Here is a 16478-nt window from a genome sequence, read left to right as displayed (position 1 = left end):
ATGCCCAGCTAATTTTTGTATTTTTAGTAGAGACTAGGTTTCATCATGGTCACCAGGCTGGTCTCGAACTCCTGACCTCAGGTGATCTGCCCACCTCGGACTCCCAACGTGCTGGGATTACAGGCGTGAGCCACCATGCCTGGCTCTACTTTTTTTTTTTTTTTTTTTTGACAGAATTTTAAAATTCTGCAGTAGGAGAATCGCTTGAACTCAAGAGGAGGAGGTTGCAGTGAGCCAAGATCGCTGAGATCGCCGAGATCGTGCCGCTGCACTCCAGCCTGGCTGGCAGAGTGGGAAAATAAAGAAAAGAAAAGAAAAGAAAAGAAAAAAGCAGAAGCAGAAGCAGCAGAAATAGAAGCGGAAGCAGAAGTGGAAAGTGGAAGCGGACGAGGAAGAGAAAGAAAAAGAAAAAAGAATTTTAAAAAAATGTAGAGATGGGACTCTGGCTATGCTGACCAGGCTGGTCTTGAACTCCTGGCCTCGAGCGATCCTCCCACCTCATCCTCCTACAGTGTAATTTAAATGCAAATGGTGCAGACTTTGCCTGCCATTCCCCTCACTAAGCATATGCCAAGGCGCCGCCGAGATGGGCGACTGGAGTGTCATTCCTCTCCCTCGGAGGGTGATTAGCTTCCCACTCTGAATCGGAACTCCAGTGCTTCAGCGTATGTATTTTCACTCCTCATGGACGCCACATGCCAGCCAACAGCTTCATTTGTGTTCCACAAGAGAAGAGCAATCTGCTCCACACCCACCGTGTGCGGGGCAAGCAAGTCAAGGATAAGATCTGACATGAGCATTCTGCCTCCAAGGTTCGCCTTTGTAACCTAACAGTCGCTCAACTGGCAACCCCACCGTGCCAATAAAGGCAGCCTCTCGGCAGCTATTCTTAACCCGCATCTGACGGGTGGGCTTGGGAACGTCTCCAATCTATGCCAGATGTTGTGTGCAGGCTTTTTCGTTTCACTTTGCCTGACTTTATATTTTGACATAATTTCAAACTTACAGAACAGTCAGTCAAAGAACTTCTGTGTCATTTTCACCAACTCACCATTTGTTACCATTATATGACATCACTGTATGATTTTCTTTCCATAGAACATCACTGTATGGTTCTCTTTCTCTATAAATATTCATCTCAGCTGGGCATGGTGGTTCATACCTGTAATCCCAACACTTTAAGAGGCAGGGGCAGGTGGATTGCTTAAGCTCAGGACTTCGAGACCAGACTGGGCAACATAGTAAAACCTCATCTCTACAAAAAATAAAATAAAATAAAATAAATACAAAAAAAATAGCCAGGCATGTTGGCATGCACCTGTAGTTTCAGCTACTCAGGAGGCTGAGGTGGGAGGATCACTTGAGCCCAGGAGGTGGAGGTTGCAGTCAGCCAAGATCACACCACTGCACTCCAGCCTGGACCACAAAGCCAGAACCTGTCTCAAAAAAAAAAAAAAAAAAAAAAAAAAAAAACGCCAGACATGGTGGCTCATGCCTGTAATTCCAGCACTTTGGGAGGCTGAGAAGGGTGATCACCTGAGGTCAGGAGTTCAAGACCAGCCTGGCCAACATGGTGAAACCCCATCTCTACTAAAAATACAAAACATTAGCTGGGCATGGTGCAGCTATGATACAGGCACGCGCCTGTAATCCCAGCTACTCCCTAGGCTGAGGCAGGAGAATCACTTGAACCCAGGAGGCAGAGGTTGCAGTGAGCCAAAATCACGCCATTGCACTTCAGCCTGGGCAACAAAAGCGAAACTCCGTCAAACAAACAAACAACAACAACAACAAAAAAAATGCCAGGAGCAGTGGCTCACACCTGTAATCCCAGCATTTTGGGAGGCCAAGGCGGGCGGATCATGAGGTCAGAAGATCAAGACCATCCCGGTTAACATGGTGAAACCCCATCTCTACTAAAAATACAAAAAATTAGCCGGGCATGGTGGCAGGTGCCTATAGTCCCAGATACTCGGGAGGCTGAGGCAGGAGAATCTCTTGAACCCAGGAGGTGGAGGTTGCAGTGAGCTGAGATTGCGCCACTGCACTCCAGCCTGGGCGACAGAGCAGAGCAAGACTCCGTCTCAAAAAAAAAAAAAAAAAAAAAAAAAAAAAAGATCATGTTTTTTTCTACGGAGACATTTGGGAGTAAGCTGCATCCATCACATCCCTTTGCCCCAGAGGCCATGCTGAAGAACAAGGGCGCTCTCTTACACATCCACAGCATAATTACACACTTGAGAATTTCACATCGGCCAAGTCCATGTTTGAGTTTCATCAAGCGTCCTTCAGAGCAGCTTTCGGTTTGTGACACTCCAGGATTGGGTGCTGCATCCAGCTATTGTGCTTCTTGAATTGCCTTCAATCTTAAACAGTTACTCATTATTTGTCTTTCTTTTGTATTTTCAGATTTTATTCTTGCACACAACTCACGCAGAGATGAAAGAGACTTTTTTTTAAGAGATGGGGTCTCACTATGTTACCCAGGCTGGAACTCCTGGGCTCAAGCAATCCTCCTGCCTCAGCCTCCCAAAGTGCTGGGATTACAGGTGGCAGCCACCACGCCCAGCCCAGTCTTTGTCTTTCTTAATGCTGATTTTTTAAATAATCCAGGTAGGCCATTTTATAGAATGTCCTTTGCATTTAGGCGCATTTGATGTTTCCTCATGATTAGATCTGGGTTACATGTGTGAGAGAGGAAAACCACAGAAGTGACACCAGAGTCTCAGCGCTTTAGCTGAAGGAAACCCATGCTCTTATCCTTCCTGAAGTTCACGTGCTCAGAGCTCATATGTTCACGTGCTCAGAGCTCAAACGAGGCTCACTGCAGCCTCGGCCTTCTGGGCACAAGTGATCCTCCCGCCTCAGCCTCCTGAATAGCTGGGATTACAGGTGCACACCAACGTGCCCGGCTAATTTTTAAGCATTGTTTTTTATTAGAGATGGGGGTCTCACTGTGTTGCCCAGGCTGGTCTTAAACTTCTGGGCTCAAGCCATCCTCCTGCCTCAGACTCCCAAAGTGCTGGGATTACAGGTGTGAGCCGCTGCACCTGGCCAACAACAGAAGTCTATTTCTTCAGTTCTGGAGGCTGGAAGTCCGAGATCAAGGTGTCAGCTACCCAAAGTGCTGGGATTACAGCCATGAGCCATCACACACAGGCTGATGCTATGTAGTTATCTTTTTTCTCCTCAAACTTTCACCTGCTGCTTTGGCCTCCACTGATGATTATCTTGGCTGAATCAACTATTTTTTTTTTTTTTTTCAAGATGGAGTCTTGCTCTGTCATTCAGGCTGGAGTGCAGTGGCATGATCTTGGCTCACTGCAACCTCCGCTTTCCTGATTCAAGCAATTCTCCTGCCTCAACCTCCCGTGTAGCTGGGATTACAGGCATGTGCCACCACGCCCGGCTAATTTTTGTATTTTTAGTAGAGACAGGGTTTCACCATGTTGGCCAGGCTGGTCTCCAACTCCTGGCCTCATTATCTGCCCACTTTGGCCTCCCAAAGTGCTGGGATTACAGGAGTGAACCACTGCACCCAGCCTTGGCTGAATCAATCATTACAATGATGTTTGAATACTGGCAATCTTCAAAGTATCTGAATATCACTCTCCAAAAGTTGAACGGCAATCTTCAGATGATAATTTTCCAACCTCATTATTCTTTTCACATGTATTAGTTAGCATTTGTACTTGTTTTTTCAGGGAAATGGATCCTGTACTTTCATCAGATTCTTTGAGACACCAATGATTCAAAAAACAACAAATCCTCCCTCATTTTCTTTTTTTTTTTTTTTTTTTTTTTTTGAGACGGAGTCTCGCTCTGTCGCCCAGGCTGGAGTGCAGTGGCTGGATCTCAGCTCACTGCAAGCTCCGCCGCCCAAGTTTACGCCATTCTCCTGCCTCAGCCTCCCGAGTAGCTGGGACTACAGGCGCCGCCACATCGCCCGGCTAGTTTTTTGTATTTTTTAGTAGAGACGGGGTTTCACCGTGTTAGCCAGGATGGTCTCGATCTCCTGACCTCGTGATCCGCCCGTCTCGGCCTCCCAAAGTGCTGGGATTACAGGCTTGAGCCACCGCGCCCGGCTCCTCCCTCATTTTCAATGGCTATAGCATATTCTGTCCCATGGATGCAGCATAATTTTTTCCCAGTTCCTACTGTTACAGGATCTTTGGGGTGTCGATTTTCTTCCCCCTGGAAACCTCTGTTGCCAATGGCGCCTTTGCCTGAGTTCTTGTCCTGAGTCCAGGAAGAATAAGGTACGCAGACAAGCGAAGGGTGAAGAAGACAAGGATGAGCTTGATTTAGTGTTACAACAGCTCAGAAGACCCACAGTGGGTAGCTTCTCTCTGTAGGCAGGTCATCTGCTGAGTGTTCCGCTCTCAGCAGAGAGGAGGTTCTGGAGAGGGCAGCTCCTCTCTGCAACTGGTCATCCTAATGTCTGCAATTCTCAGCAGAGAGGAGGCCTTGGTGGGGGTGGCTCCTCCCTGCCAGCAGGTCGTCTCTGCAGATAGCTCCTCTCTGCAGCTGATCTTCCAGTCATCTCTCCTCCCTCTTCCTTCTCTGGCTGTCCTCTGCCCTGCCCTGGCTGAGCCCAGGGCTTTTATGGACCTCAGAGGGGAGGAAGTGCATGCTAATTGGTCCGCTGCCCAGAAGAGGCACCACGTGTCCCCACTTGGGTCCTCGGGACTGGCAGCCCGGCCCCCAGCCTTCAGACCCTCACTAGGACCCACCCCCTTCTGCCCAGGCCTCCCACTGCCATTCACAGCCCCAGGGCTCTGCCCTAACCACTGATCTGAGATGGGAGCAGGAGCCAGGAGCGGTGAGAAGCCAGGCGGTGGGAACAGGCACCCCTGAGACTGAAGGGATGGAGGGGGTCCTTCCTGGGGCCCCCAAGGGTGCAGGCTGCAGAGACTGCACCCAGGAGCTCCCACCCCACCAACTCAGAAGGGCTCGGGCTCCCAACTGTTCCAGCTCCTATCTGCTCTGTGGAGCTGGAGGCCTAGATCTGCAGTGTTGGGTCTGGTGGCTGCAGCCGCACCCAGAAGGGCAAATCCTGCCTGTTCCCGGCACCCCACCACCCCCAAGAGCACAGGGAGGCTCAGAATAGCAGCAGCCCCTGCCATCACTACCAATAGATGTTTGGGTTTTCCCTAGGTTTTACTACTCTAAACAATACTTGAGGAACATCTTTTTGCACACCACTTGGTGCACTCCCTTAATTTTCTTTTTCTGTTTTTTTTCTTTTTTTTTTTTTCTTTTTTTGAGATGGAGCCTTGCTCTGTCACCCAGGCTGGAGAGCAGTGGTGCGATCTTGGCTCACTGCAACCTCCGACTCCCTGGTTCAAGCAATTCTCCTGCCTCAGCCTCCCGAGTAGCTGGGATTACAGGCACGCCCACCACATCCAGCTAATTTTTTGTAATTTTAGTAGAGACAGGGTTTCGCCATGTTGGCCAGGCTGGTCTCAATCACCTGACCTCGTAATCTGCCCGCCTCGGCCTCCCAAAGTGCTAGGATTACAGGTGTGAACCACTGCGCCTGGCCATTCCCTTAAATTTTCTTTAGGATGAGCTCTCAGAAGGTGAGTGACAGGTGCATTTCGAGGACTTTTGCTAGACAATGCCAACTACAACTCAGCGGACCTGTGCCCAGTCCACGTATGTGAGGATGTCCGTGTGCTCCCACCTCCCCAGCACCGGGCATTTTTCTGTGTAAGCTTCGTGTGCATCACCAGTGTCGGTTGTACAGTCATTACAGGAAATTCCCAGTGCACTCAAGAAGTCTCTGCCTTGCGCTCCGGGATTTGCCAAGCAGGATTGACCCGGGCAATGCATTTAATTACTGGTGTGTCTGTCACTAGAGGGAGCCCCCGATCCACTTAAGGGCCTATTTTCGCATTGGTAAGGGCCTCTCCCACCCAGGAGAGTTCCAACTTCAGCTCCAGAGGCACGGAGGAAAGTCGTTCTTGTCAATGACCTACCCCAGCGTGTGCACACACCTCAAGCTGGGAAGGTCACAAGTGTCTGCTCAGAAGTATTCAGGCACTAAGGAGCAGAGAACCTGCTACCAACCACAGACCAGCAGACTCAGAAACTCAGAAAAGGATGCTCAACCTCACAGGGAAGAAAGGAGACGCAAAGAAAAGCCGGGACACCCTTGACTCGCCCAGGATGCTGAATCTTTTGAAGACTGCTCATCTGCAGGCTCACTCCTGTGAGGGGACTTGGACACTGGCAGTTTCCTCTGCCTGGAATGGCCTTTCTCTGGATTCCCACAAAACTTGCTCTCTTACTTCCTTTAAATTATTATTATTTTAAACAAAGTCTTGCTCTGTCACCCAGGCTAAAGTGCAGTGGCATGATCTCAGCTCACTACCACCTCCACCTCCGCTTTCCGGGTTCAAGTGATTCTCCTGCCTCGGTCTCCCAAGTAGCTGGGACTACAGGCATGAATCACCACGCCCTGCTGATTTTTGTATTTTTCGTAAAGACGAGGTTTCACCATGTTGGCCAGGCTGGTCTCAAACTCCCGTCTTCAAGTGACCCGCCCACTTCAGCTCCCCAAAGTACTGGGATCTGGGTTTACAGGCATGAGCCACTGTGCCCGGCCACTTCCTTTAAATCTTTATTCAGATGTTACCTTCTCTAGTAAAATTAGTTCTACCCTATTTAAAACTGTCCCCCTTGGCTGGGTGCAGTGGCTCACGCCTGTAATCCCAACACTTTGGGAGGCGGAGGCGGGCGGATCACGAGGTCAGGAGTTCAAGACCAGCCTGGGCAACATGGTGAAACCCCATCTCTATTAAACATACAAAAAATTAGCCAGGTGTGGTGGTGCACGCCTGTAATCCCAGCTACTGGAGGCTGAGGCAGAAGAATCGCTTGAACCTGGGAGGCAGAGGTTGCAGGGAGCCGAGATCATGCCACTGCACTCCAGCCTGGGCAACAGGGTGAGACTCCGTCTCAAAAAAAGAAAACTGTACCCCCACACCGGGCGTGGTGGCTCACGCCTGTAATCCCAGCACTTTGGGAGGCCGAGGTGGCAGGATCATGAGGTCAGGAGTTCAAGACCAGCCTGGCCAACATAGTAAAACCCCATCTCTACTAAAAATACAGAAATTAGCCGGGCATGGTGGTGCCCACCTGTAGTCCCAGCTACTCGGGAGGCTGAGACAGGAGAATCGCTTGAACCTGGGAGGAAGAGGTTGCAGTGAGCCGAGTCGGCACCACCGCACTCCAGCCTGGGCAAAAGAGCAAGACTCCGTCAAATAAAAAAAAAAACTGTCCCCCCCTCCACAACATTCCTGAACCTCCTTAGCCTACACTAATATTTATAGCAATTAATATCTTTATTCTACTTTTCAGACAGGGTTACCCAGGCTGGAACGCCATAGCGTGATCACAGCTCACTGCAGCCTCAACCTCCTGGGCTCAAGCAATCCTTCTGCCTCAATCCTCCCAAGGAGCTAGGACTATAGGCATGTGCCACCACTCCTAGCTAATTTTTAAATTTTTTGTAGACACAGGGTCCTGCTATGTTGCCCAGGCTGATCTCAAACTCTTGAGCTCAAGTGATCCTCCCACCTTAGCATCCCAAAGTGCTGGGATTGCAGGCATAAGCCACTGTGCATTGCCAATATCTTTTGAAACCACCAACTTGACTTACCTATTAGCCCAGGACTTTCCCAGTGTGAGCAGGCAAAGGCCTGCATCCTGAGCTGCCACTCGTCCCAGGCAGACTTTTAGTCTCCCCACTGGAATGGAAGCCCTAGAAGGGCAGGGATTTTGCTTCCTATCTTGTTCTCGGACGTGTCCCAAGCACCCAGAACAGTGCCCGGTGTGTATCCCGTGCTAAATAAATATAAGTTAAAGGAGCAAGTCACATCTTGGGAATCATGGTGAAACCCTGTCTCTACTAAAAATACAAAAATTAGCTGGGCGTGGCAGCGCACGCCTATAATCCCAGTTACTTGGGAGGCTGAGGCAGGAGAATTGCTTGAACCTGGGAGGCGGAGGTTGCAGTGAGCCCAGATCACGTCATTGCACTCCAGCCTGGGCAACACGGTGAGACTCTCTCTAAATAAAATAAAATGAAATAAAATAAAATAAAATAGGGGCCGGGCACGGTGGCTTAAGCCTGTAATCCCAGCACTTTGGGAGGCCGAGACGGGTGGATCACGAGGTCAGGAGATCGAGACCATCTTGGCTAACACGGTGAAACCCCGTCTCTACTAAAAAATACAAAAAATTAGCCGGGCAAGGTGGCGGCACTTGTAGTCCCAGCTACTCGGGAGGCTGAGGCAGGAGAATGGCGTAAACCCGGGAGGTGGAGCTTGCAGTGAGCCGAGATCGCACCACTGCACTCCAGCCTGGGCAACAGAGCAAGACTCCATCTCAAAAAAATAAATAAATAAAATAAAATAAAATAAACAAATAAATAAATTTAATGTCTCATTTTTTTTTTTTTTATAAAGACAAGGTCGCCCTATGTTGCCCAGGCTGGTCTTCAACTCTTGGGTTCAAATGATCTTCTCTCTGAGGCCTCCCACAGTACTAGGATTGCAAGCATGAGCCACTGCACCTGCTCTGTAATTGATTGTATTGAGGATACTTGCTGTGCACCAGTTTAATTGAAGGCTACTGATCAATGTGGACTGGAAGTGCTGGGGAAAGAAGTGTGGACATGGAGGGGAGGAGGGGAAGGAGGGCTAGAGCAGCACCTCCAGCCTTCATTTCCCATGCCTCAGCAACTCTGTGGATTTCCCTCCAAACACATATTTCTTTTGTAATCTAATACAGATGGACAGAAATGAAGATTAATCTCTGAAGCTAGAATTCAAACCAAAGGGACAATTTAGGTTTCACTGAACAAAAGTAAATTCTTTTGAGACAGAGTCTCACTCTGCTGCCCAGGCTGGAATGCAGTGGCGCGATCTCAGCTCACTGCAACCTCCGCCTCCCAGATTCAAGGGAGACTCCTGCCTCGGCCTCCTGAGTATCTGGGATCACAGGCGTGTACCACCATGCCCGGCTAATTTTTGTATTTTTAGTAGAAACAGGGTTTCACCTTGTTGGCCAGGCCGGTCTTGAACTCCTGACCTCAGGTGATCCACCCGCCTAGGCCTCCCAAAGTGCTGGGATTACAGGCATGAGCCACCGCGACTGGCCCTGAACAAAAGCGAGTTCATGGGTTACTAGTACTTAGCAAAGAAAGGGCACCCCCTCCCCATCCCATCCTCTGACAATTCCTGTCTCCCAAAGGATTTGGAAGGCTGCCCATCATTCAACCACCTCCTGATTAGTTCTCACATCTGCTCCCTTCTCTCCACTCCTTCCCCAGAAGGCCACCACCCTCGCCAAGCCACAGTTTACTTGCTGCTGGATTTTCTGCTTCCACTCTGGACCCTCCAGACCAGTCTCTACCAGCAGCCCTGAGCTACCGTCCCAATATGAGCACCAAATCCAGTCATTCCTCTGCCCAAAACTCTTCAATAGCTCCCTAGAGCTCACCCAGACTCTTCACGGTGGCCTTCTGGAGTCTGCAGAGTCTAGCCCTTCCTGGTCACCTCTCCCAGCTTGGAACACTGTCCCTCAGATCTCTCTCTTTCTCCCATCCCTCTGACTTTCTTTGAGTTTCCCCCATCACAGTAATTGTTTAAATTCTTACAAAAAAAAAAAAAAAAATTGCTTAGGCCAGGTGCAGTGGCTCATACCTGTAATCCCAGCACTTTGGGAGGCTGAGGCAGGTGGATTGCTTGAGACCAGGAGTTTGAGACCAGCATGGGCAACAGGGAGAAAACCAATCTCTACAAAAAGCACAAAAATTAGCCTGGCGTTTTGGTGCACCCTTGTAGTCCCAGCTACTTGTGAGGCTGAGGTGCGAGGATTGCTTGAGCCTGGGAGATGGAGGTTGCAGTGAGATGAGATCACGCCACTGTGCCACAGCCTGGATGACAGAATAAGACCCTGTCTCAAAAAAAAAAAAAAGAAAAGAAAAGAAAAAATAAAAAAAAGCTTGAGATATAATTCACATATTATAGAATTCACCCATTTAAACTACATAAGTCAATGGTTTCTAGTATATATCCACAAAGTTCTGCAACCATCACTACAATTTTAATTGTTTATATTTCAATAGTTTTGGAGATACAAGTGGTTTTTGGTCACATGGACAAGTTCTTCGGTGGTGATTTTGGACATTTTGGTGCACCCATCACCTGCGCAGTGTACACTGTATCCAGTATGTAGTCTTTTATCCCTCACCCCCTCCCAACCTTACCCTCCAGTCCCCAAAGTCCACTGAATTTTTTTTTTTTTTTTTTTTGAGATGGAATCTTGCTCTGTGGCCCAGGTTGGAGTGCAGTGGCGCAATCTTGGCTCACTGCAACCTCCATCTCTCAAGTTAAGGTGATTATCCTGCCTCAGCCTCCCGAGTAGCTGGGATTACAGGTGCCCACCAACATGTACGGCTAATTTTTGTATTTTCAGTAGAGACGGGGTTTCACCATGTTGGCCAGGCTGGTCTCAAACTCCTGACCACAAGTGATCTGCCTGCCTTGGCCTCCCAAAGTGTTGGGATTACTACAGGCGTGAGCCACAGTGGCCGGCCCAATTGTATCATTCTTATGTCTTTCTGTCCTCATAGCTTAGCTCCCACTTGTAAGTGAGAACATAGGGTATTTAGTTTTCCATTCCTGAGTTACTTCACTTAGAATAATGGCCTTCAGGACCAGGCGCAGTGGCTCATGCCTGTAATCCCAGCACTTTGGGAGGCTGAGGCGGGCGAATCAAGAGGTCAGGAGTTCGAGACCAGCCTGGCCACCATGGTGAAACCCTGTCTCTACTAAAAATACAAAAAATTAGCTGGGCGTGGTGGTGGGCGCCTGTAATCCCAGCTACTTGGGAGGCTGAGGCAGGAGAATCGCTTGAACCCAGGAGGCGGAGGTTGCAGTGAGCTGAGATCACACCATGCACTCCAGCCTGGGTGACAGTGTGAGACTCCATCTCAAAAAAAGAAAATAATAATAATAATAATGGCCATCCAAGTTGCTGCGAATGCCATTATTTCCTTCTGTTTTATGGCTGAGTAGTATTCCATGGTGTATATATACCATATTTTCTTTATCCACTCGTTGGGTGACGATGGGCATTTAGATTGGTTCCGTGTTTTTGCAAATGCAAACTGTGCTTCTATAAACATGCACGTGTATGTGTCTTTTGCATAGAATGACTTCTTTTCCTCTGGGTAGATACCCAGTAGTGGGATTGCTGGATCGAATGGTAGATCTACTTTTAGTTCTTTGAGGAATACCCACACTGGTTTCCACAGTGGTTGGACTAGTTTACATTCCCACCAACACTATAAAAGTGTTCCCTTTTGCCGGGCGCGGTGGCTCACGCCTGTAATCCCAGCACTTTGGGAGGCCGAGGCGGGCGGATCACAAGGTCAGGAGATCGAGACCACGGTGAAACCCCGTCTCTACTAAAAATACAAAAAATTAGCCGGGCGCGGTTGTGGGCGCCTGTAGTCCCAGCTACTCGGGAGGCTGAGGCAGGAGAATGGCGTGAACCCGGAAGCGGGCTTTGCAGTGGCGAGATGCGCCACTGCATAGCCTGGGCGACAGGCGGACTCTGTCTCAAAAAAAAAAAAAAAAAAAAGTGTTCCCCTTTTTACCACATCCATGCTAACATCTATTATTTTTTATTATTATTATTATTATTTTTGAGCCAGGTCTGGCATCACGCTCCTGAAACTGGGCTCAGTGAGCTCACTGCAAGCTCTGCCTCCCAGGTTCCTTGGGCTCTCCTGCCTCAGCCTCCTGAGTAGCTGGGACTACAGTGCCGCCCGCATGCCGGCTTGTTTGGTTTGTTTTTGTATTTTTAGTAGGTGGGACACCATGTTAGCCAGGATGGTCTCGATCTCCCGACCTCGTGATCCACCCATCTCGGCCTCCCAAAGTGCTGGGATTACAGGCTTGAGTCACTGCACCCGGCCTTATTTTTTTAATTATGGCTGTTCTCACAGGAGTAAGGTATTATCTCATTGTAGTTTTAATTCGCATTTCCCTGATAATGAGTGATGCTGAGCAGTTTTCATATGTTGTGGGCTGTTTGTAATACCTTCTGTTGAAAGAATTGTCTATTCATGTCCTTTGCCTACTTTTTCATTGGATCATTTTTTTTTTTCTTGCTGATTTGTTAGAGCTGCTTGGAAATTCTGGATATCAGTCCTTTGTCAGATGCATAGCTTGCAAATATTAAAATAATGGCAAAAACCTCCATTTCTTTTGCACCAACCTTAATATAAAGTGAGCGATGAGGATCCAGTTTCATTTTTCTACATGTGGCTTGCCAATTTCCCAGCACCATTTATTGACTAGGGTGTCCTTTCCCCATTTTATGTTTTTGTATGTTTTGTGGAAGATCAGTTGATGATTGTGGCATGAGGGCAGAGAGAAAACATGGCTAACAGAGTTTTCCCTACCTACCACAACATGTAGTTCCTTCTAAAAGACCATGTTTTCCTTATTTATTATGTTTTATTTTTGGTTCTGTCTTCCTCACTACAGTAAGCCCTTGGTCTATCTGTTCTCTGATGCATCCCAAGGGCAAAGATCTTTGTCTATCTGGTCTCTGATAAATCCCAAGCACCCAGATTGGTGCCTGGCACATAGTAGGTGCTCAATAAATACCAGTTGAATGTATAACATATTCAGTCTGTCAGGTGCCCTGCTAGGGACTGAGGACAAGATCCCTGCTCTGCTGGGGCTAATCTTCTAGTTGGGAAGAGTCAAACAGGCAAGCAGGCAAATAATTGCAAATCCTGATAGACCATGAAGTTCAAAGAGGACGAAGCAAAGAAAGCATGGGAGGGGAGGAAAGAGGAGAGAAGCTGCTGTGAAGGGGTGAGGAGTTAGGGTAAACCTAGGAGATGAGAAGAATGAGGGGGGAAAAGCACGACCGGCGCAGGGAACTACCTGTCCAACTGTCCTCAGAGTAAAAAGCTTGGCCTATTCCAGCCGGGCGCAGGGGCTCACACCTATAATCCCAGCCCTTTGGGAGGCCGAGATGGGCGGATCATGAGATCAGGAGATTGAGACCATCCTGGCTAACACGGTGAAACCCCGTCTCTACTAAAAATACAAAAACATTAGCCAGGCATAATGGCAGGTGCCTGTAGTCCCAGCTACTTGGGAGGCTGAGGCAGGAGAGCGGCGTAAACCTGGGAGGCGGAGACTGCACAGTGAGCGATGCTCGAGACCACACTGCACTTCCAGCCTGGGTGACAGAGTGCTGTCTTTTTTTTTTTTTTTTTTTTTTTTGAACTGAGTCTGGCTCTGTCCCCCAGGCTGGAGTGCAGTGGCGGATCCAAGCTCCTGCAAGCCTCCGCCTCCCAGGTTCCAGCCAGTCTCCACGGCCTCAAGCCTCCCGAGTAGCTGGGACTACGAGGCGTATGCCTACGCCCGGCTAGTTTTTGTATTTCTTAATGAAATGAGAGGTTTCACGTGTTAAGCCAAGGATGGTCTCGATCTCCTGAAGCCTGCAGTGATCATGCGTCACCGGCCTCCCAAAGTGCTGGGATTACAGAGGCTTGAGCCACGGCCGGCCTGAGGGCACAATGTAAACAAACAAAAAGCTTGGCCTATTCCAGAAACAAACAAAAAGGCAAGGGAGCCTCAGGAGATGGTGCAAGGGCTTCTGGGTTTTCGAGGAGTCTGGGGTTTATGCAAAATGTAGTGGGGAGGAGGACTCTTGAGTTTTCAGCTGGGGTGGGGCATGTGGGATTTGTGGAAAGCTGGGAGCAAACTACAGCTCAAGGGCCTACTTTGGCCACTGCCTGTTTTTGGAAACACACCCATTAGTTTTCTTTTCAGGAGCTACAAAGGCAGAGTTTAGTGAGTTGGACCAGAGACCAATGGACCACAGTATTGGAAAACCTTTTTGGAAAAGGTCTGCCAGCCTGGTTTTCAGGCGATTATTCAGGGTACAGGTGATCCCTCCTGCTCCCTCACCCCAGGTCCAATCTATACCAGTTCCTGTTGACATCATCTCATCACTTCCCCCCATTCCTAATGCCACCAATCCTGCTTGGAGCCACCATCATCCCACCTGAACAAATGTAATCACCTCCTCATTGGTCTCCCTGTTTCTGTTCATAAGTCTGATGGAGTCATTCTCTGCTCAAAGCCACCAATGCCTCCCCATTGCTCAAAAAACAGACATACTTTTCACCATGGCCTAGGAGGCCCACCAGCACCCCTTCACCTCTCCGACCTCAGATCCCTCTACTTGCTCTGCCTCACTCCAACCCAGCCTCACTGGCCTCCTAATGTCCCCTAAAAGCACCAAGCACAATCTCCTTGGCACCTGCTGTTCCCTTTGCTCAAAATACTTTTCCCATAGACCCTCCCACAACCCCAGTGACCTTTCCTCAGACAGATTTTCCCTGCCCAGTCAAGGTAAAATGGCAGCCCCATCCCTCCCCCTTGAACTTCCCCCTCCCATTGATTGTTCATCTTTATCACTTGCTGGTTGTTTTTCAGTCTTTATCACTTGCTGACATGATGGTATAGACTTACTTGCTATCTGGCTCCCGCACCAGGAGGTAGGATCCATGAAAGTCGAGGTTTTGTCCCTTTTATTCTCTGCTGTATCCCATAGCATCCTGCCAGCTATAGCGTAGATGCTGATAAAGAAGAACAAATGTATTGAATAAATGCAGGTGTCCAGAGGGGGATCATAATAATTAATAAGATCCACCCGTCATGGTTGTTACGAGGATTAAATGACATCAAGCATGTAAAGAAACTAGAAAAGGGTCTGGCACACAGCAAATAATAAATAATAACTATTAGTATTAGCATCATTATTGTTATGTCTTTTGGGTAGATTTTTGAGATCAAGACAACTTTAGCCACCAGCTTTGCCTTATCCCAGCTGGGGTACCCCGAGCAAGTCACTTTACCTCCTGCTCCTTCAGTTTCCTTGTCTGTGAATTGGGCTCGAATCCTCCACACCCAGCAGGCTAAAATTGAAGATCAGCAAAATGCTGATTGGCAAAATGGGATGACAGTGACTCTAAGCACGATTGGTGGCATAGGGGATGGGGAGAAGTGATGAGATTCAGTAGATGACATCAACGGGAACTGGTATAGCTTGGACCAGGGGTGAGGGAGCAGGAAGGGATCACCTGTAGCCGCCATTTCTCCACAAACTAGTTATGATGATGACTTTTTATGCTGTAGCTGTTTTTTCTGTTGTTTTGGGGTTTTTGGGGTTTTGTTTTTTGTTTTGTACATATTGGCGGGGTCTCTCACTACGTTGCCCAGGCTGATCTCAAACTCCTGGGCTCAAGTGATCCACCTACCTTGGCCTCCCAAAGTGCTGGGATTACGGGCGTGAGTCACTGTACCCGACCATGAAGGTTTTTTGTTTGTTTTGTTTTTTGAGATGGGGTCTTGCTCTGTTGCCCAGGCTGGGGTGCAGTGGCAAGATCTCAGCTCACAGCAACCTCCACCTCCCGGCTTTTAACTGATTCTCCCATTTCAGTCTCACAAGTAGCTGGGATTACAGGGCTGCATCAACACACCTGGTTAATTTTTGTAGTTTTAGTACAGTTGGGGTTTCACCATGTTGGCGAGGCTGGTCTCCAACTCCTGACCTCAAGTGATCCGCCAGCCTCCCAAAGTGCTGGGATTACGGGCGTGAGCTACCACGCCTGGCCTTGGCCATGTAGATTTCTTTCACACCTTCCTTATTCCTTCTTCAGAAACGGAGGCCCCATGAGGGGAAGCTGGTAGCCGAGGGTCTTTTCAAGTACCTGTGGCCAAATTAGGCCCAGATGTTAATGCTCTTATCCACGGCTGAAAAGCCCAAGAAACTAAGAAGAGCTGTGGACGCAGACTGGCAGAGACACCAAGAGGAAACTGCAACCGCACTGCACAGATGAGCAAAGGGAGGCAACTTCAACATTCCCTCCTCCTCTCTAAGCACCTCCAAAAGGCCTGCTCAGGGAGCTCTGGCACCGTTCTCAGGCAACCGCGTGACGTTTTTACTGACACTGAGGGCTGGAGACGGTCCCCTTTCCAGGCAGCTATGTGTCCATTTCCTAGAGAGGGAAACTGAGTCCCAGAGAAGGTGGGTGTGGCTGGAGGCCATGGGTCAGGCACAGGCAGAACCATGCCCTGAATAAACGTCTTGGGACTCTCTGACTTCTTTCCCTCGCATCACAACGGATCCCAGTGCCCATTTGTCACATAAGGAAACTGAGGCTGGGGTCTTCGATGACGCCTGGCAGGGGTCGGGGTCACACACGGAGGGCAAGGCTGTCCAAGCCTTCAAGGTCATTCTGACTGATCTTTGAGCCCTCGCAATACAGGACGTGGGCCCAAAACCATTTCCAGCACAAAATGGCGCCTCGTAGAAAAATGTAGCCGGAGTTTCAGCGCCCACCTCCACCACGATTCAGAAGAGGGGGC

General features: G+C 48.9%; 1 long non-coding RNA gene across 1 annotated transcript; it reads right to left on the bottom strand.

Annotated features, from left to right (window-relative positions):
• Positions 1-9927: 9927 nt before the first annotated feature.
• Positions 9928-15629, bottom strand: LOC116271631. Its single transcript, XR_004180242.1, has 3 exons — positions 15590-15629; positions 14580-14686; positions 9928-9966 (listed from the first exon to the last, which is right to left on the bottom strand). It is a non-coding gene; the product is annotated as an uncharacterized LOC116271631 (long non-coding RNA).
• Positions 15630-16478: the final 849 nt, after the last annotated feature.

The sequence above is a fragment of the Papio anubis genome, chromosome 20, assembly GCF_008728515.1.
Source record: "Papio anubis isolate 15944 chromosome 20, Panubis1.0, whole genome shotgun sequence".
Taxonomy (NCBI): Eukaryota; Metazoa; Chordata; class Mammalia; order Primates; family Cercopithecidae; genus Papio; species Papio anubis.
Note: the sequence above shows the minus strand (reverse complement) of the source record. Positions and strands in the feature narration are given on the sequence as shown.